The following is a 20,610-nucleotide window of genomic DNA, read 5'->3' on the forward strand; positions in this document are numbered from 1 at the left end:
AGCTCTTGCCTGACTCATGATCTGGTTAGTAGGGCAAGAGCTTGGGTGCCCACTCCCTCAGCAAGGAGAGGGGAAGAAGGCAGCGCCTCTCCTCCTTCCCCCATCCTCGCTACAGTGGCAGTGGTGCAGGACAGGCTGGTCATTTTCCATGTTTTCCTGCCTTTTCGGAAAACAACCATCTAGTCCCTTGCCAATGCAGCTGTAGTGGGTGGAGGCTGAGGGAAGAAAGAGTCACCTATCCTCTTCCCCCCACCACCTGCTAGATGCCAGGGTTAGAGTCTGGGGGCTGGCCACCAAGGCCCTCCTTCCTTGCACCAGCCCTTGACAGCTGGTGCATGGAAGAAGGGCGATGGCAGCACCCCAGCGCTCTCTCCCTGTTGTACTCTAGAGAAGTCCAGGGCGAGAAGCTGGGGGCTGGCCACTGAGGCAATTTTTCCCCATGCTGTAGGGATGTCAGAGAATTCCGTCATGGATCTCGGGGAGGCCAAATACCAGCGCATTCAGCCCCCCAAAATTGGTGGCGGAACGGTCTGCCACCCCCCCCACCATCCCCTGGGATGGGACTTACCTTGGGTGGATCTTCCTGGTGGTGGCGGCTCCGGCGGCAGTTTGGCGGCAGTGTGGCAGCTGCAGCGGCCGGTCTTCCGACCGGCTGCTGCCGCCGCTATTTCCAGTTTTTTTTTTTAAAAAAAGTGATAGGCTACGTAAAGATTTACATAGTCTATCACAGCTAGATTTTTTTAAAAAAACACCGTGATAGGCTACGTAAATGTTTACGTAGCCTATCATGGATGATTTAAAAGGAAAAAAAACGCGCATACGCTATGCTATTTGCGTTCCCCTTATTTTCGCCGTCTTAGTCTACGTAAATGTTTATGTAGACTAAGATGTGCCAAAATAAGGAATGCAAATGGCGGCGCCCATGGGCGCCGCCATTTGCATACACACGTTTCTTTTTTTATTTTAAATCAGCCGTGATACGCTACATAAACATTTACATAGCCTATCACGGCTGACTGCAGGGATGCAAATGGCGGTGGCTACGGCCGCCACCATTTGCGTCCCTGCTAGCCAGCGGCCGGATGTACGGCTGCTGGCGGAGCCGGCCGGCGTCTCTGCAGACTCCCTGCACAGCGGAGCCGGCTGGCCAGGATTCGGGGGGGAGGGATGGAGCGCCTCCCCCCCACCACAAATCTCACCCTTCGAAAAGGTAAGTGACTTTCGTACATCCCTACCATGCTGGCCCTTGACAACTGATGGCAGCACCCCAGTGCTCTCACCCTGTCCTCCTCTAGAGAAGGCCAGAATGAGAGGCTGGGGGCTGGCTGCCAAGGCCCTTTTCTCCCACGTCAGCCTTTGACATTGACAGCTGGCATGAGGAAGAAGGGAGATGGTGGCACCCCAGCACCCTCACCCTGTCCTCCTCAAGGCAAGATGCTGGGGGCTGGCCACTGAGGTCCTTTTTCCCCACGCCAACCTTTGAAAGCTGGCACAAGGAAGAGGAGTGGTTTGTGCAGCTCACAGGCAGGCAGAGCGAGCTGGGAAGCTCGCCGAGCAGGTCCGGGCTGCGTGAGCTGCAGGGGGCAGTTGGTCGAGCCCTCCCTGCCCAGGACAGAGTTGGGCTCATCCATCCCTAATGTCATGTTCACAACCCCAAATGTGAGGACAAACCATTTTTTTTTCAAGAAATGTTAGCAAATTCATTGTGATCGCATTTGATATTTTTTTATGTGCATTTTAAAATGAGTACTCTTCAAACATGCACGTTTTTACACTTTAGCCAATGGGTGGAATTGCACACCTTTGAAAAATCCACACAGAAATGCACTTTTTTCTTGTTCAAAATGTAAACTTTTCCTGTTAGAATAAGCCAAAATATAGATGGAAAATGCAACTGGGAACAAGGCAAAATGATATTGAAACTGCATTTTGGAGAGTGTTGGCAAGCTCAGGAAGCACTGGTACTTCCATCCCTTATTGTAAGTTTTGTATGGCTGGATTTCTTTCATGTTGCTCCGTCATATGTGGATGACTGAATCACATGAGATCAATTGGACCATGTGGGTGCTACCACGCAAGGATTGACTCCAGTACCCATGTGATCTTAATGACCTCACATTACATACTAAACACTGAAACATTACCAGAAGGTCATGTGAACCAGGCATGGATAATCAGCAACCTCAGCTCTCTGAGAACATATGAATCATGTTTAAAATGGAGGGGATCCATCCTTTTAGCTTTTCCTCTTTATTCACAAGTGCCAATCCCTTTGTCACCTTTTGTTAGCTGTCAATTTTTCTGACTACAAGTGAAACTCAGAGGGCCTAAAACAGCCTAGTGAACAATTACAGCCCACAGTCAGGAGAATGCATTCATGTGTGAATATTTTCGGCAATTGACTGAGCTCTATCAAAATATCCACAATTCAACATAGGGGTGATCTGAATGAGTGATGGAGCCAGGACACAACTGCTTTGCCACACAACCAGCTTAAATAAGGGTTCATTCACACCACATGTGAGAACATATGCTGGGCCATTGGGATCAACATGGATTACAGGACTGGCAAGAATGGTTGTGCTGGTGTATCTCAAAAACTTAACATTAGGGCTGCAGTCGTATTCATGTCTATTTAGAAATAACTGAAAGCAATGGGGCTTGATTCCAGGTGTGAAGAACTGACCTGTAAACTGCTAAACAGACGTATTGGTCATGTTACAGATGGAAATCCAGGGAAAACTATTGTGTTTTCTAAAGTATAAGAAGGCATCTGTATTGAACCTATTCCACATGAGAACACTGAGCAACATAATTACACACACACACACTCACAAGATTTATAAAGATTACTTTTAAAGAAATATGTAAAACTGCTGTCTGTTTTCTTTCTTTCTTTCTTTCTTTCTTTCTTTCTTTCTTTCTTTCTTTCTTATGCTGGACACTGCTGTCTCTTTAAGTGCAAATGGTTATGTTAATATTCTCTGTTTTTAAAAAAAGAGTAAAGCCTTGTTTGCAATCAATGCATATTCCCCCTTTGTGTAAGAATAACAGATGTTGATAGAAATAGCCATTGGGTTTGTAAAGAACCCATTTCATGTGTCAGAATAGTTGTGCCTCTTCTAGATGAAATGTCAAAAGCAGGCAGATATCTCAATGTGAAATGACCTTAAGAAAAACCCGACCTCGCCAAAGATGACCTTTTTCCAGCAAGAAACATTAAAATTACAACCATATTCATGCTTCAGCTTCAAAAACAATATGTATTTCTTTCTTTTTTTGTACTTTTTCATCTTGGCGTCCTGCGTATTTTAAATAAAAATGTACACTGGCTCACAGTAAACTGTGTTTCACTGAGCTTATTTATTTCTTTGAATGAGGAAAGGGGGGTGTCCATGAATATTTATATACATATATATTATGTACATACACAGATCTATGTACTCCAAGCAAATCAAACCAAATCCTCCTAATTTCTCAAGAGCTCTAGAATATTTTTTTAAAATTATTTTGCACTAGCATTGCTTATTGTAAACATGTCCCCCACCCCTGAATTTTTCACAAATCCCCACAGCCTTGCTTTCTGCAAAGAAAATGTATGGCTTGCCAATGACTTAATCAGACTGAAGTGTCCGAGGTTTTTGCAAAGCAGCAACAGGAAAGAATTCACATATAATTCGCATATAATAGCATAAGGCTGTGGCTTTGCTCATGAGTACCGTATAGAATTTTAACACTACATGGTGGACAAAAAGGTGCCATTGTTGGACCATGTGGAGCTCATAGAATGTATCGTGATGAAGGAAATGATGCAGAATGCCTATTTATTTATTACATGTATATATTGCCCCATAGCTCAAGCTCTCTCAGTAGTTTACAAAAGTTGAAACATTAAAATACAATATACAAAGTTTAAAAGCCATTTACATAAAAGCATACGGACAATATATACAAACAACGTACAACTAGGGATGCTGGAGAAATTCGAGATGGACTAAAATGAGCGAGGACTTCTAAGAATCCGACCTGCGGAATCCGCTGCAGAGCGACCCCCCTCAGGCCACATGGAGTCCGTGGACTTCCGGATGATTTTTTTACTTTCCTGAAATTTACGCATATAAATTCGTAGGAAAATATGTAAGTTTCTGCTGAGGAAATGTTGAATGGAATGGGGGACAATATGCTAAATGTTAATTACTAAGGTAACTAATTAACATTATGTAAAGACTTACATAAATACTTACATAATTATTTGGATATTTTTCCGCACGATGAAAAAAAAAATCACATCCGTCTGTGGGCGGACAATGGAACAAAAGGCACCTGACAATCCGCTAAACACAGACGGAGAGGATTTTACACTGTCCATACATCCCTACATATAACTAAAAACAATTTAACAAAAAAAAAAATCGCAACTATAAAACAACACAGCTTAAAACAACACAGCTTAAAAATAGTGTACAAGAGTCAGAGAAAGGAACGAGAGTTCTAAATTGGGAAGACCTGCCGGAATAATAGTCTTTAATGCCTTCTTAAAAACCTTCAATGAGGTCAGCAGGTGCATTTCAACCAGCAGGTCATTCCACAATGGAGGGCCGTATTGGTGGGGACAATTTGATCACGTAATGCCTATACCAGCTGCACTGGTTACCGGTCTGCTTCCCAGCCCAATTCAAAGTGCTGGTTTTGACCTTTAAAGCCTTAAACGGTTTGGAACCAAGTTACTTGAAGGACTGCATTCACCCATATCAGCCTGCCCACACTTTAAGATCAGAAAGAGAGGCCCTTCTCATTTGCCCAACCAAGAGAGCAGTCAGGTGGGTGATCAAACCCAAGAGGGCCTTCTCTGCAGTGGCCCCACACCTTTGGAACAATTTGCCATCAAAGGTCCACCATGCTCCATCATTTCAGGCTTTTAAGAAGTCCTTGAACACATATTATTTTACCTTGGCCTTCTCTTAATATGACTGCTGTTGTTGTTACTCCTCCTGTTGCTGCTGCTGGTTTTATTGTTGCTTTTTATTGTTTTTATTATTTTATCACTTAAAAAAATGTAACTGTTGTTATGTATTTTACTGCTGTAAGCTGCCTTGGGAGGGCTTCTGCCCTGAAAGGCATCCAAGAAATGTTTTAAATAAAATAAATAAATAAAACCAGTGCTACATCCATGCTCACCTGCTGAAGTAGACAGAATCAACTGCCAGGATCCCAAATCCAGTGTCAATGAACAGTTGGTGTCCTTACTCCAACACTGGGATCTACCTGCAGCACAAGCATAGCAGCAGTCTTCAGTGTCTCTGTGGGCCAAAACAATCATTACTTTAAATCTGTCAGTAGCACCTATGTCTTTTGTTCATTTTTACTCTAGAGTAGGTGGAGGGAACTTGATCTAGATTAAAAAAACAACAACCTCCAAACTCTCCAACCCCCCCCCCCACAACACAACTAAGGTCACAATCCTATGGGGATAGGTGGCCGCCTCCAAACTCAGAGGCGACCGCCTATCCAATGCAGGGCAGGAGAAGCACAGAGGGGATCATTCCCTCTGTGTTTCTCCTGCCCTGCATTTGCAGCTAGACAGCCGATCTTGGCTGTCTAGCCACTGGAAGGCGGAGTGGGGGAGGAGGCTGCCGGATGACACATAGGATGTGTTGTACCAGCATTTCCGCCTTTGCTGCCCCAGAACACCCCCCAAAACGCCCTGTTTTGGCTGCTCCGTGGTCCAATTCTGAGCGTGGAGTACTGGGAGTTCTGTGCTGCCTGTGAGGCAGCGCAGAAGGGGGGAAGGTTGGTCCTCCGAGAACTGACCTCAAAGCATGGACTCCAAGGTCGGTTCCCCAAAAACCACATATCCTATGGCCATCTAGGCACTGACTAGTGGCCATAGGATTGCTCCCTAAAGCACAGACAATTGATAAAATCTGGGTGACTATGACTATGTATAAACTTACTAAGTACATGCAGCAAGCAAGGAATCCTAACTTTAAGAATGATATTTTGTAGGGGTGGGCGGATCTCTTACCTGGTTCCGTTCTGGGGCATCTGCTGGGGGGGGAGGCGATCCGTCCCTCCCCCTGGAATCCTCCCCAGCCAGCTCCGCTCCATGGAAAGGCCACAGAGCTGCCAGCCAGGCCCATCCGCAGCCGGACTTCTGTCTGCTGCCGGGCTGTGGATGCAAATGGCGTCCAGCGTAGTGGATGCCATTTGCATGCCTGCGTTAGCCGTGATAGATTACGTAAATACTTATGTAGCCTATCCTATCACAGCTAAAGCAGGGACGCTCCTGCTTTTGCTGCACCGCCACCTTATCCGTTGCGCTGAGACAGCAGCCATTAGCATCCGCAGACAGAGCAGCAGACGGCTGCGGACGGACCAGACCATCCGATGACCAGGTACGGTCCATCCTGGGGGGGATTCCGCGGGATGGTGGTGGGGTTAGTCCGTTCCGCCATGGACTCCGTGTGTGTGTGTGTGTATTCTAAAGAATCTGGCCTCATTGGAGTCCATGGCGGATTTCTCCTCCATCCGTAATATTTTGGCACCATGCTTCAATTTATTTCCTGTGTTTAAGCTCTTCAAACATTTGATCAAATTCCAACCAAGTACAGTTGCCTATATTATTTTCTGACTAATACACACAAACATACAAAATAACATTCACTTGCACACACTCCTTTTATATGTTGTATAAATTGCATTTTTACTCTTTCATTAGGTATTGAGCTCCTACCTAGGCTGTTTTATTGTAGATGTTCTATAAGCATATCGGCTACAGACTAATAATTGTAATTAGTGATTACCTTTTCTTAAGCCATCCAAATTGGTGGCCATCACTATGACTTGTGGTAACAAATTCCATAGTTTAACTATACCCTAGGTGAAGAAGTATGTCATTTTATGTATGTCCTAAATCTCCCACCAAAACCAATCAGCTTCATGGGATGACCCCAGGTTCTAATATTATGACAGAGGGAGAAAAATGTCTCCCTTGTTCTGGAGGAAAGGGGAGGCAATTTTCAGAAACTCCTCCTTCCCCCTGCAGCCTGCCTCTGCCCCTCCCTTGAAAAGCCACTCTGAAGGGCTGGAGAACCCTCTGGAATATTCTGGAAGGTGGCACTGGGGTCTGCAGGGTGAGGGCAGAATCACTGAAAACTGCCCTCACTTGCTTTTAACTTTTTAATGTTTTGTGCTGGAAACTTCCAAGCAGAAGGGTCCGATTTCAATCCCTGTTGTGTCTAGTTAAAGGGATCAGGTAGCAGTGAGAAAGACTTCTGTCTGAGACCCTGGATACCCACTGCCACTTTGTGTAAACACTAATAGGTTAGAGGAACAAATAGCTTAACCTGGTGTAAGGCAACTTTCTCTGTCCCTAAATCTCTCTTCAGGACCTCAGGGCACTATCCTGTCAGAACAGTCAGCTGCCTCCGAACTTGGAGGTGCCCAACTACCCAATGTAGGGTGGGGGGAGCATAGAGGGGATCCTCTCTTCCACACTCCTGTTGCCCTGAATTTGCAGCTGGACAGCTGATTTTGGCTGTCTGGCTGGGGACTTAAGAGAAGGAGGGGGAAGGTGAGATGATGCATAGGAAATGTCTTAATGATGCTTCCGCAGTCTCCTCCCCTCCCTGCCCCCGGGAAAGCCCACTTTTTACAAGCGGTTATGATCATGGAGATGGGGAAGGACATGCTGCCTACAAGGTGGGGGGGGAGGGGCTGGGAGCACCGTTTCTGGTAACTAAGCTCAGATCCCCGAGAAGAAGGAAAGGGCTATAGATAGATGAATGTATTGGGTTGTCTCAGTGGTGTACTCCACTGATGGAAGGTTTTTGGATCCAACAGAGGCTTCTATCAGTGGTTCAGGAAGGGAGGTGTTTGCCAATTCCCCCTCCTCCTGAAGCCCCCATGCCCCCTCCCCAAAATCTGTTCCAGAGGATTGGGAGACCCTTCATGATGGATATAGCACATACTTCTCATATAGAACAGTAAGAGTATCTTTCCATTAACATCACAAATATATGTAAAAACATACCAAATATAGTAGATGTGGGTATAGGTATATAAGGTCCACCATCAATATTTCAAAATTTCTATCTTTCCACTTGATTCTTTAACAAAGAATTCACCTGTCCTCTTTGGACCAAAACAGAATGAGCTTGCCTCAACTCAAGTCAGGAACGCAGTATCGAAAATGCCCTCCATTAATTGCCCAGCTGCTCTGTTCATCAGTCTCCAAAGAGCTATCTTCTCTAGTGACTCAGCTGTGTGCAAACCACAAACAGCCTGAAGATGGTATGAACAAGCTAATCAAAAACACAAACACAGAGCAAAGAAGGTCACAGACAAATGTATAAAAAAAAAAGAAGTGACATTTTAAAATATTGCTGTACTTCGGTGATTTTCAAGTCACTGGAGGCCTTCAAATTTACTACTACTAGCGATATGCTTTGTGAAGCCCTGTTCAGAATACATTCAGAATCTCAGTTCACCTTGTGGAGGGACGATTGCTCAATGGCAGAACACATGTTTTGCTTGTAGAAGATTCCAGGTTTAATCCCCAGAATCTCTTGTTTTAAAAAAAGATACTAGGATAGATGGACAAATAGTCTAAGGCAGCTTCTTATGTTTCTTCTGAGAAGAATGGGGTGGGGGAATATTTCTTTCCCATTAGTATGGCTGCCATCCTATGCACACTGTCCTGGAATAAGCCTCATTCAACGAGGGGTGCTGGAGAAATTCAAGCAGGATTAAAATGAGCTTGGATTTCTAAGAATCCAACCTGTGAAATCTGCTGCAGACTAACTCCCTCAGGCTGCAGGGAGTCTGTGGATTTTCAGGTCTTTTTTTTAAAACTTTCCCGAAACGTATGCATATTTATTCGTAGGAAAATACACAAGTTTCTGCTGGGGCAAAGTGGAATGGAATGGCAGACAATACGCTAAATGTTACATACTAAGGGATATTATGTATATTGTTATGAAACCTCTTGTGCGATTATTTGAATATTTTTCTGCATGGCCAAAAAAGATATCATCCCTTTGTGAGCGGATGACAGAACAAAAGGTGCCTGACAATTTGTGAAACACAGGCCGTACATCCCTACATTGAACAGAGTAGGACTACCTTCTGGGTATACATGCATGAGCTGTTTTTGCACGTCTCTGAACTGTGTGTGTATTTCCAGTGAGTTTCTGCAAATTCTTCCACAGTTGTTGGAATGGGGGTTGTGGCCATACAACAGGGCCAAACCCAAGCTCATAACTGAACACTCTTTGGACCACCCATATGGGATAGTATCATAGATTTCTATCAACTGTGAAAATTCCCACCAAGTTGGACAGGTGCATTAATCAATGGGCAATGGGTGGACGGGGCTTTGCATCATGGAACGGCACAGGTATTTTGTTTTGTTTTCCTTGTTATCCACAAACAGCAATGGCTACCTAACTCAAAGGGAAACAATGATATTCCCCTATGCTACTCTTCTCTCTTTTTTCAGGTTTCTCACTGTACTTTCCTCTTCAATGAGAAACGTCTCTCCACTGATGCATTTAAAAATAATAATACGTATTTCATAGCCGCACTGACTATGACCATGCCCAATGAAATCCATGAGAATATAATTAGTCATGCCAAAATTAAGTCCCATTGGTTTCAGTATGTCCAAGTCTGGATCCAACCAATTATTAGCACAAAACCAACATAAGGGTTTTTTTGTTTGCTTTTGAAAGAACAAAAAATGCAAAAGTCCAGCTATAGGGGAAAGGCCCACAGATGGCACTGCAACGAGGAAAAGCAGGGCACATGCAGCAAAGCAGAGGAGCATCATTCACCAATCACATCACCAGCATCCTAATGGGCTACTCCTCCCTCCAGGTGCATCACAAATGCTTTGCTACTCTGCTTCGGACAGGGTGGCACTGCAATTACATTTAGAGGACCTCCAAGTCACCACTAACCAGGTCTTTAACAACAAATACAGGAAGAGAAACGTGGAGAACATGAGGATGCAATGGTTTGGCAGTGATGTCATCTAGACTCTCCTTAATAACGGAGTGAACAAATGACTCCTAAGGAAATGGCTTGTGCGGAAGCCACTGGCGTCTCTCTGCTGCTGTGCAGCAGTTCAGAGGCAACTTAAGTTTTATTGCATTTACTTTGACTTTTAGGCTGCCTTTAAAGGTAAAACCTTTCAGGTTCATCTAACCAGATGTGCTGCTGAAAATGCAATCCAGCCTTTTTAGGGCTCAGCAGAAAAGTCTACAATCTGGCATGCAGGGTGAATTGTGAACTGTATGGGTTATGGGGTAGCCTGTTTGAATGACAGAGAGGAAGCAGGACTTTGGTTTCTGCACAGTGTGTACAAAGTGAAGGAACCTTAAGCATCGCTCAGCTGCCATTTCCAGTTTCTCTTCCTTTCCCTTCAGACTGCCAACTCGTATTTTACCTGGCTTACATTTCTATGTGATCCTTTTATGCGGCTCAGAAAGCATTTCTCTTCAAAAGATATACCTTTTCAGCCTTAACAGACCACTACATATCTCCATTTAGTTTTATTCCCCCCACCACCATTTTACTCTGGCTCTTTTCTTCATCTTTCTTTCTTTCTTTCTTTCTTTCTTTCTTTCTTTCTTTTTTTGGTGCTCGGTGATATACAAACCATCTGTGCTTTTAACACAATGTTCTTGAATAGCCTCCAGGCTGAGTCTGTGGTTTTAAAGTTTTTAACTTTGCCCTTCAGCCTGCTGTTAACCATTTTCCTCATAGTTTTAAAATGTGCCATTTTAAAGTTTTATAATTCCCCCCTGGGGGAGGTGTTTCCCCTCTATTAAGATATCAGCAGTAATTAGGCTTCAGTTGCTGTTACCCAGTGGAGCTCATCAGGAAAACCCTTGACTAGATGTAGAACCAGGGCCTAGGCCTCCCCATCAGACAATGGACCATTGTATGACGTATGTCACACTTTCAAAGGCATTTAAAACACACCCTCCCACTCATCACGCATGGCCCCATATAACTCATACCGGATGTCTTATTTGTTCCAACTTTGCTACCTACTCCTTGCCCCACTGATGTATGCCACATACTAGAGCTGTGTGCAAACCTTGAAATTCTCCACCCTGTGTGGGGGCAGAGAAATCGGGGAAACAATTTCACCAAATTTCTCCAGGTAGAGGAAGAATTCTCAGCAGTTTCTCACAGTTAAGGCTCACCCTCGGCAGGCATTGTAGCACTCCCCCCCACACTTTTTTTGAAAGTGGTGTGTGTGTGCTGCCACTGAAAGCATCAATTGTGTTGGCAGGTTGGCCCCCATTTTGCATCCACCACAATACATATGTGTGTGGGGGGTAGGGGGCTGTGTTGAGTCCGGGGAAGAGGTGGGGCTAGTGCTGTGCCTAAATCTGTCCTCCATTTTCCTGAAAGGTTTTTTTCTCTCTCCATGAAAGAGGTTTCTATTGTTTCTGCCTCATTCTCAAGGTATTTTATCATTTATGTTTGTGATGTTTTGGGGCTTACCTGTGAGGTGGCTGAGGCAGCTTTTTCTTTCTGTTACACATGCCTCCATTACTCTGCAGCCTCCCTGGGTGCCTGTGCTTCCTGGTCTGGAAAAGCCCTATGGGAACAATTACCTCACAATGTGTTCCCCTGGCCTTCAGTTGAAGTGTGGGAAGCTGAGGAGTCTAAAGCCTGCCAGAGAGATTGTACGATGAAAAAAGGACACTTGTGCACACTCCTAGGCCATCTCCTAAGTAAGGTAAGCTCAAGAAACCCACACTCAACACATGAGAATTACTCAGAAATTTTCTTCACCACTGAATGCATTTTTGAAAGCAATTTCTTCTCTATCAAATTGAATGAGAATGGTCGAAAATAATATGGGAGAAATTTTTGGCACAGAACTATCCCATACCATATACCACATGCATATTCTTGAAATAACAGCGACAATGTTATTTCTGTTATTATTATTGGGTTAGATCCAGATATAAGCAAAAGGCAGGCAGAGTGGGAGGAACAAGAGGCATTTTCACCTCCTGTTCCCTCTTTGTGTTATTTTATGACAGGCAGGCCTCTGTGCCCATCTAGCTTGCTTACCTTCCTGGGGGCAGGGAGAAGAACTGAGAGGCTTGTGGATATAGTGGTTCCACTTTCTCTCCTTTCCCTTCCCCTCCCACTGGCATGCCCCCTTTCCTTCCTACCTGTTCTCTTCCAAGGTTGCGACTCCAACTCAGTAGATAAAGCTACCCAAAGCTTTCCACAGCAGCTGGGAGGGGAGGGGGGAAACCAAGTAGGGAGTTCCTCCTCCAAGGCTGTAGAGTTGTCTACAGCCTCGGAGGTGGAAATTGCCAGTAGTCTATGGCCCCTCAGACAGTGTCAAGGCTTCATTAAAAACATTAAACATTAAAAAAAGTTCAGAAAAGTTCCATACATATTTTGAGCACATTTTCAAACTGTGTGCATTTCTGTGCACATTTTTCAAATGTATCCATTTTTTTTTACACATGCACACGTTGATTAAACCGTGTTTCTGTGAATGTTAGAAACGTACTCATTTTTTGAATTTGTAAACCTTGAAAATCAGTGCTGGGATATTGTAATGGACTGGAAAAGAGCTAGAAAGAATTGCGATTCAATCTAGACAAGATGGAGATACTGTTAGAGGGATTTCTTTGCCCAGCTAAGTGATGTTCAACCTGGTCTGGAGGGTGTTGCATGCCCACTAATGGATCAGGTTTGTACTTTGTGGAGGCTCTTGAATCCAGCATTGTTATTGGAGGCACAGGTCAGCTTGGTGGCATGGTGGCTAATATATCAACTACAGCCCAATCTGGACAGAGGGAGCATCCTAATGGATAGCTACAATTATCCATCCTATGGTAATCTCTCATCTAGACTACTGCAATGCATAATATGTGGGGCTGCCTTTGAAAACAGTCCAGAAACTTCAGTTGGTCCCTAAATGGCTTGGGGGTGGGTTATCTGAAGGATCATCTCCTCCCATATATATCTGCCCAGACCCTAAGATATCTTGATATCTCCTATATCTAAGAGTCCTTGGGATGCCTCTACCAAATGAAGTGAGACAAGTGGCTACTGAAGAAAGGGCCTTTGCAAGCAGAGATGGGTTAAAGAAGACGCAGACAACAAGCTTGGGTTGAAAATTGGGCCACATTTATTGAAATACCTGCAAAGGGGTAACTAGGACGGGCATCTAACTGTATCAGCGGCTAGCTGGCACTTCTTGGGCGAAAACACACCCAGCCTGAGGGGTGGCGGTGATCTCGCCATCCCTCCGGACTGCCCCTTCTGGGGGAGGTAGACCTTCCGGTGTCACCCCCAACCCGGTGCCGCACAACACCTGGGTGAGTGAGTAGGGTTGGTCTCCCAGGCAACCCTTATCCCCCCGCCGAGCCGCACAACCTGTTTGGGGGGCCTCAGGCGTCACCTGTCACCATAAGCTGCCTCTGCATGCACACCATCCCTACTTTCCTGTTTTTGCCCGTCCTAGCCACCAACTGGAATGTGACCGATGATATAGACCGTATTCCCTTACAGGACACACTCGACCCGCAAAACAGTGTGACGTAGGCAAAAAAGACTCACAGTAATAGGCCAATCGAACTGTGAACCAAAAAATTCCTACATGGCTCCCGAAGGGCAGCTGGCAAGAAACCCACACTGCTTAGGAGAGGGTGGGAGGGGAGCTGCGTCGAGCCAGAGAGCTGAGATTGGGAGGGGGGCTGAGTTTAAGGCAACTCAGCCTGCCCCTTCTTTCATGGTGGTGCCACTGGGGTGCACCAATCAGAGGCCCCTGCGTCCTGTCACCCCACCCACCTGCAATGCCCCCCCCTTTCAGCCAGACAAGCTGGTGCCAGGGTTAGGGCATTTTTAATTGTGGCACTCCAATTGTGGAATGCCCTCCCCAGAGAAGTTCATTTGGTCTTGTTGGCACCAGGCGAAGACTTTTTATTCCCCCAAATGTTGTAGTACTTCAGTTTTTGCTGTTTTACAATGTGTTGTAATTTTAGAGCTTTACACTGCTGCTTTGGTTTTATATTGTAATGTTAAACTCTTTAAATTTTTATATTATGTTTTATCATGTTGTTGTATTTATGATTTTTTTTAACTGTTGTGAATCACCCAAGAACTTCAGCTATTGGATGGTACAGAAATATAACAAACAAACAAACAAACAAACAAATAACTGGGGTGGGTGAGTATGAAATGCATGAAAAAAGAGCAGCATTGAGTGTATTATTTCAGACTGAAGGTGGAAAATCCTTTAAAAAAAAAAAATGTTCCTTTGTGTGCAAAGCTTGCAAGAGAAAACCAGCACAGCAGCCAAAGTTCTTACAAGAGTCTTTCTCCATTTTCTGTTTGCAGGGGTCTTTGCATTACACATGGGGGGAGCATCAAAAGTGTCATCTCACACTTGAAATCTGTAGTAGTACAATCCATTCCACTTCCTTGGCCTTCTCATTCCCATTTCACTCTGCTGCACATGTAAACCTAGCCCAACTCTCTAAATAGTAGAAGTTTGAAGAAATGCCATGCATATCACTGTTTATGTATGTGGTGTTTGTTGTTGTTGTTGTTGTTTATTCGGTCAGTCGCTTCCAACTCTTAGTGACTTCATGGACCAGCCCACGCCAGAGCTTCCTGTTGGCCATCGCCACCCCCAGCTCCCCCAAGGTCGAGTCCGTTGTAATGTTCTGTAAATATTCTGTGTGACCTCCGAGAGGCTATAATGTATCTGAGTAGGCCTGAGGCCTTGCTTTGTTACTGTCGAAGTCCTGTGTAGTAGTTGCTTGGTGATGTTCTGAAGGGGTGGGGGGAGACAATCACTTTGAATATTTATTAGGTGGGAGAGACAGAGAATCACTTTGAATATTTATAGATGGGGCCTGGATCAGGTAAATTCAATTTTGATTGGCTGGGGATTCCAGCTGGGTGGAAAAGAGCAGTTTGGAAATGACAGTTGACGGTTAAGGGGTTGACAGTTAGGGACAAGTCAGTCTGTGGCTAGTCAGGGAGGGAGAAGTTCTGTTGGTTGGTGGGTGTTGCTATAGAAGGACTAGGAGAAAGCTTGGGAGAAAGTGAATAGCTAGGCCTGAATACTGAGCTATTCCTTCTCTGTGGGATAACCACACATGCTGGGTGAAGTGCAGGAATTGGGAGCAAGTGGCTGTGTTATGCCAGGAGGCTGCCCTAAGATCTTGCCAGAAGAAGGTTATATAAGCAGGCATTAAAACCCAGATAAATGGTCCAAGCAGCCACAGGTACAATGGGAGGAGCTTTGGGAGTCAGAGAAAGACTGTACCCAAGAGCTAGACCTTGTTGTGAGTGTATTTGGCTGGGATGGTGGTTTAGGGAAGTTGACCTGAGGTAAAATAAGACATTAAGAATCCTATGTGTCAGGATTCCCTTTGCCCCCTCTTTCCTCCAGCACTCACAAACACACAAAAGAGAGACTTCAGTCTCACACCTTTAATTCATTATTTACAGGTTCATTACAGATGCAAATCCTTGAAGACTCTCCAGCTACAAAGGAATGTCTCCAGGGGATTCAAATGGGATAAACAAAAGAAAGGGCGGCTGTCTGACTAGGCTAACTTAGGGAGGGAGGACTTGCCCCTCGCTTGTTGCTCCCCTGCGTAGCCTCTCACACATCGCTAACCGGTTCGAACTACTAAGCTCAGCCCCTGACATTTCCCTCTTAGCTCTGCATCTCCACCTGGCGTCTCTTAGGTCACAGACCTCAAGCCCCTCCTCCTCCTACTTGCTGCTTCTCACAGAGGGGAGCAAGCATGAAGCTTCATGCCTGGCCATCTGGGAGTTGGTACCCTGAGAAGCACGCCTCTCCATATCTGAACTGGCCTGTGAAAAAACCTCCCCTAGTTCTGGCTGCTCCTCTTCTGAATCGGAGCTGCTAACTATCTCCCTGCGCTCAGAATCAATCCTGACACTATGGCTGCTAGACAGCGGCTATATGGCATAGGATATGTTGTTTTCTGGGAACTGACCTCGGAGCCCGCACTCCAAGGTTGCTTCCTGGAGAACCGACCTCCCCTCACGTCTGCACTGCCTCCGAGGCAGCACAGAACAGCCCTGTCCTCTGTGCTCACAAGTGGCTAGGGATGGCGGAGAATTTCTCCCCGAAACTTCGGGGGGCCAAACGCCAACGTGTTCAGCCCCCCGAACAAGTTTTGGGGAGAAATTCTCTGCACACCCCCCGCACCCCTCCCGGGATGGGACTTACCTTTCCAGAATGTCCCTCCCGGCGGTGGGTCCGGCCGGCGGTTCGTCGGGTCTTCGTCAGGGGCAGGAGCGGCAGCCGGTCTTTCGACCGGCTGCCACTGCCGCCATTCCAATAAAAGAAAAAAAAAATGCCCCCGTGATAGGCTACGTGATGATTAACGTAGCCTATCATGGCTAGATTTGCAAAGTCAGCCGTGATAGGCCACGTAAATCGTCACGTAGCCTATCACGGGTGACTTTAAAAAAAAAAAAGTGCGTACTGATAATGGCGGCCCCCATAGGGAGCCGCCATTCCCGTTCCTTATTTGGTTGCTGTAGTCTACGTAAAGATTTTAAAATGCTATTTGCGTTGCCCTTATTTTCACCGTAGTCTACGTAAAGATTTACGTAGACTACAGCGACCAAATAAGGAACGCGAATGGCGGCTCCCTATGGGGGCCGCCATTTGCGTACGCGCTTTTTTTTTTTTTTAAGTCACCCGTGATAGGCTATGTGACGATTTACGTAGCCTATCACAGCTGACTTTGCAGATCTAGCCGTGATAGGCTACGTTAATCGTCACGTAGCCTATCACGGGGGCGTTTTTTTTTTAACTTTTAATTTCGCGGCAGGGCGAGGCGAGGCGCCTCCTCCCCGGCCTGAATTTCGGCTGGGCGAGGCGGGAAGCCTCCCCCCCTGGCCTGAATTTCGGCCGGGCGAGGCGGGAAGCCTCCCCCCTGGCCTGAACTTCGCGGGGAGAGCAGCGAAGCGCCTCCCCCCCACCGCAAAAAGCTGCGAGACCAGGTAAGTGACTTTCGTGCACTCCTACAAGTGGCTGGGGGGTGTTCCAGGGTGGGTAGGGCGTAGCTCCCTGTATGACAAATCCTATGTGCCATACAGCGGGCTCCTTCCCTGCTCTGTGCTCCTGTGGTTAGACAGCCACAATTGGCTGTCTAGCAGAAAATGCAGGGCAGCTGAAGCGCAGAGGGAACGATCCCCTCTGTGCTTCTCCTGCCCTGCTTTGGATAGGCGCTCGCCTCTGAGTTCGGAGGCGGCCGCCTATCTAGATAGGATTGCACCCCCAGGGGCTCAAATTAGCAACAATGTCTCTTGATTCCTTAAGAATTGTAGTAAGCAGTCTTTTGAAATCCTAAAGTAAATATTAGTATTTCCTTATGTGTAAAATATCTTTGTAGGCTCCTTCCAACCCTACTATTCTGTGATATCCCTTTAATAAATTGACTTGTTTAATAGTTCATCTTATCTCCAGTGTTGGTGCCGATCTCACACCTAAGCCTCTTATACCAAGCTACTAAGAGGTTTTAAAGTATTCTAAGATATCTGGTAGCAGCAGAAAAGGGTCAGCATGTGGAGCTCTGAGTTACAGTGGCAGAGAGTTGCTTAGGTCCTGAAATTTAAGCATTTGCTAAAAAATAAGGTGGGAGTACTCAGTGAAGGAACTGGTCCTCCATTGGTGGTGGCAGTGTGCTGGGAGGGGAAAAACCCCATAAGAAGTATAGGATTGTGCATATATAAGCACAAGATTTATGTATGTTTAGACAAAACACACCAATATTTTTTTCCCTCAGTTGCAGCAAGGCAGCCAAAGAAGTGATTATGTTTGGTCACAGTGAAATGTTAAGTTCGCTGCTTCTTGAAAGTGAAGTAGCTGGTCTTTCAATTCAACTTAAAAAAAAATCCTAAATGAGGCAGATGAGGCTGAAAATCACTTGTGAATTAGGATGATGATGATTTTGATTATGATTTTAAAGAGCTGGAATAACAGAAGAATTTTTGGCTTTTTAGAATTCTAAAATGAATACCTGGGAACTTTTTTTTTTTTTTTTTGCTAAAGATACCTAAATTGCATCCAATAAGAAACCAGGCTGCTTAAAATAATAATAATAAAAAAACCTCTGAAAAGCAGCTTTCAAATTTATTCAGACTAATGAGCTCGTCTAAATTTTGAGGATGCTAATTCACTGAAGTTGGTTTGGTGGTGAGAGAGGAAAACAACAAGGTTGTCACAGCCCGTGAACAAAGTGAATTGGTTATATGACTGACAGTAGAAATTTCTTTTAACATCAGTAAGAGGAGGCAGAAGTGTCAGGTAAGAGGACAGATGCTGACTACTCCAGCACTCGGAGGGTTTGTATACTATCACGAAGGGACGCGTTGACTTGCTGCCGACTTAATAGGCTCAGCATCCACCAAGTGCCTATGGAAGAAGGATGAATTGCTAGTAGGGACCCTATGCCACATCAACATCACCCTAACACCCACAGTACCAGTAGGATTGGGGAAAACCTTTCAATCCAAGCTGGTTATCATCCATTTAGAATATTTCCCAAGTGACTGTGATTTTTTTTTTAACTTACTTTTGCTGAAAGAGAAGGGAGGATGCATATCAGCACAGACTGTGGTCTAAGTTGGGTAATTTTAGACCCTGAACATAACAGTTTTATGTGGGGGCCCTATAGACAGCCATGTGTATTACTTCAGTTGTGAAGCACACAGTTTCTCCCACGCACGCACACACACAACAGCTGTTCCATGCCTTACAACTGCTTCTACTTTCCATATAGGCTAAAACAACAACAACAAAACTGTTTGACCACCCTGATAAACAATAATAATACTCTGGACATGTGCAGTTTTACATTTTAAACCTACTGAAATCATAGCATCATCATGACTACTACTGGAGTAAAATGGAGTTTGCATCTGCTTCCTCATAGGGATGTGTGAATCAGAAAAACTTGAGCTCTCCAAAGTTCTCCAAATTCTCTCTCGAAGCTCATTCCAACTCAAGTCCATATCAGATTGCAAGCTTTGCTTTTTCTTTTTGCATGAAAGCCATGCATATTTTCTTGCATATTTTTTCCAAATGTCTGCATCATTCGTGCATATCTTTGAAATACATGCATTCCTATCCCATTGATTAAAGTATATTTGTGAGCATTTTTAAAAAGTACACATTTTTTCATGCACATTTTTCAAATGCGCTCATGCTGTCAAAAACATTTTTGTGTGTCAGTGAACTATATTGCAAGCGTGGAAATATATGGACTTCAACCAGAGATTGTATCCGAGTCCATGTTTGGCCTGGAAAGTGTGAACTCGGTAATCCCATTCATAAATGAACTGAAACAAATGTATCATACCTCTCTAGTCCCTCATCATCACCTGCTGCTATCTGTGTGGTCATTTGGGGGGGGCTGTACTCCAAGACCCTGGACTTTGTCCCCAAGTCCTAGCCCTAGCTGCACCACTAAGCATAAAGCAGGTAAAATTCCTCCAAACCATCAAGAAAATGAGAAGAGTAGAAGAAAACCATTAAGGGAGCAATCCTATGGCCCCTTGACAGTGTCTGAGGGGCCATAAGATATATCAGATTTCCAGCTCTGAGGTCAAAGACAGTGCTCCGACCTCAGAGGGGGGAATTGGAGATCCCCACCCACCCAGCTGGCGCAGAAAGAATCATCCTGGCTGGATCTCCACGGTCCAGAACTGAACATCGGAGAGGGGGAAAGGGGGTACTTCAATGCTTGGGGAGAAGAGAAGACTGCAGAGGCTAGGATATGAGCTATCCTGAGCCTCTGCCAGCCTTCCCCCCCACTCTGAGACACTCTCAGTAGACTGGCAAAAAAACCCATCTAGCAAAAATGCAGGGTGGGATAATGGGGAGGTAAAGATGGACTCTGCTGCTTCTTCTGCTCTGCATAGGATGCTCAGAATCCTCTGAGTTCAGGGGCATACGAATATCAAGGGTGCGGCCCATGGGACTGCACTGTAATAATAAAAGCTTTCAAAAACAAGAACTCAAAGGGTTAGAAGTAGGGATGTCACGAGAGTCTGGCTGGGGCTTGGGGCTCGACAATTTCTCACCAGTTCAGTGTCCAGGTGTCCCCACGCTTGCCCGACTTGGCATGCACTGAGTTGGGCAAGCACGTGGATTCCTGCTTATCCATGAACACCATTTTGCATAGAAATCATGGGTAACCTACTTACGTAAATCATGATTTTCACAAAATGGAAGTCGTAAATAGCCCCATTTATGCAAAATTACAGGCATAAATAGTCTGATTTATGCCTGTAATTTTGTGTCAGTGGGGCTATTTATGGCTGCCATTTTGCAGAAATTGCAATTTACGTAGGTAGTTTGCCTGTGATTTCCATGCAAAATAGTGGCTTGCAAGAAGAAGAGGAGCTGTGCCTAGGGATGTATGAAACCCCTACCTTCCATTCCGGGGGGGGTCTGCGGGGGGGGGGAGGTGATCTGTTCCTCCCCACCAGAATCCTCTGGAGCAGTTCCGCATCTGGAGGATTTCACGGAGCCGCACTCCAGCTCCATAGCGCAGGCGATATGGT

The 20,610-nt window shown here is 45.3% G+C and overlaps 1 long non-coding RNA gene across 3 annotated transcripts in view; it reads right to left on the minus strand.

Annotated features, from left to right (window-relative positions):
• The window catches only part of LOC146357049 (uncharacterized), a 58,397-nt gene extending 46,792 nt beyond the window's left edge, over positions 1-11,605 (minus strand). Inside the window, exons 1-4 of one of the 3 annotated variants that reach the window (XR_014786570.1) lie at positions 11,518-11,583; positions 8,033-8,303; positions 5,179-5,300; positions 3,352-4,102 (exon numbers count right to left, since the gene is read on the minus strand). This is a non-coding gene — a long non-coding RNA (uncharacterized LOC146357049). Of the gene's footprint in view, positions 1-3,351; positions 4,103-5,178; positions 5,301-8,032; positions 8,304-11,517 lie in introns of those variants that run through there. The other 2 variants (XR_014786573.1, XR_014786569.1) reach the window with 2 other exon arrangements.
• Between the last annotated feature and the right edge of the window lie 9,005 nt (positions 11,606-20,610).

This window comes from Heloderma suspectum, chromosome 1 (assembly GCF_057233095.1).
Source record: "Heloderma suspectum isolate Gila_16-S chromosome 1, 16-S_ref, whole genome shotgun sequence".
NCBI lineage: Eukaryota > Metazoa > Chordata > Lepidosauria > Squamata > Helodermatidae > Heloderma > Heloderma suspectum.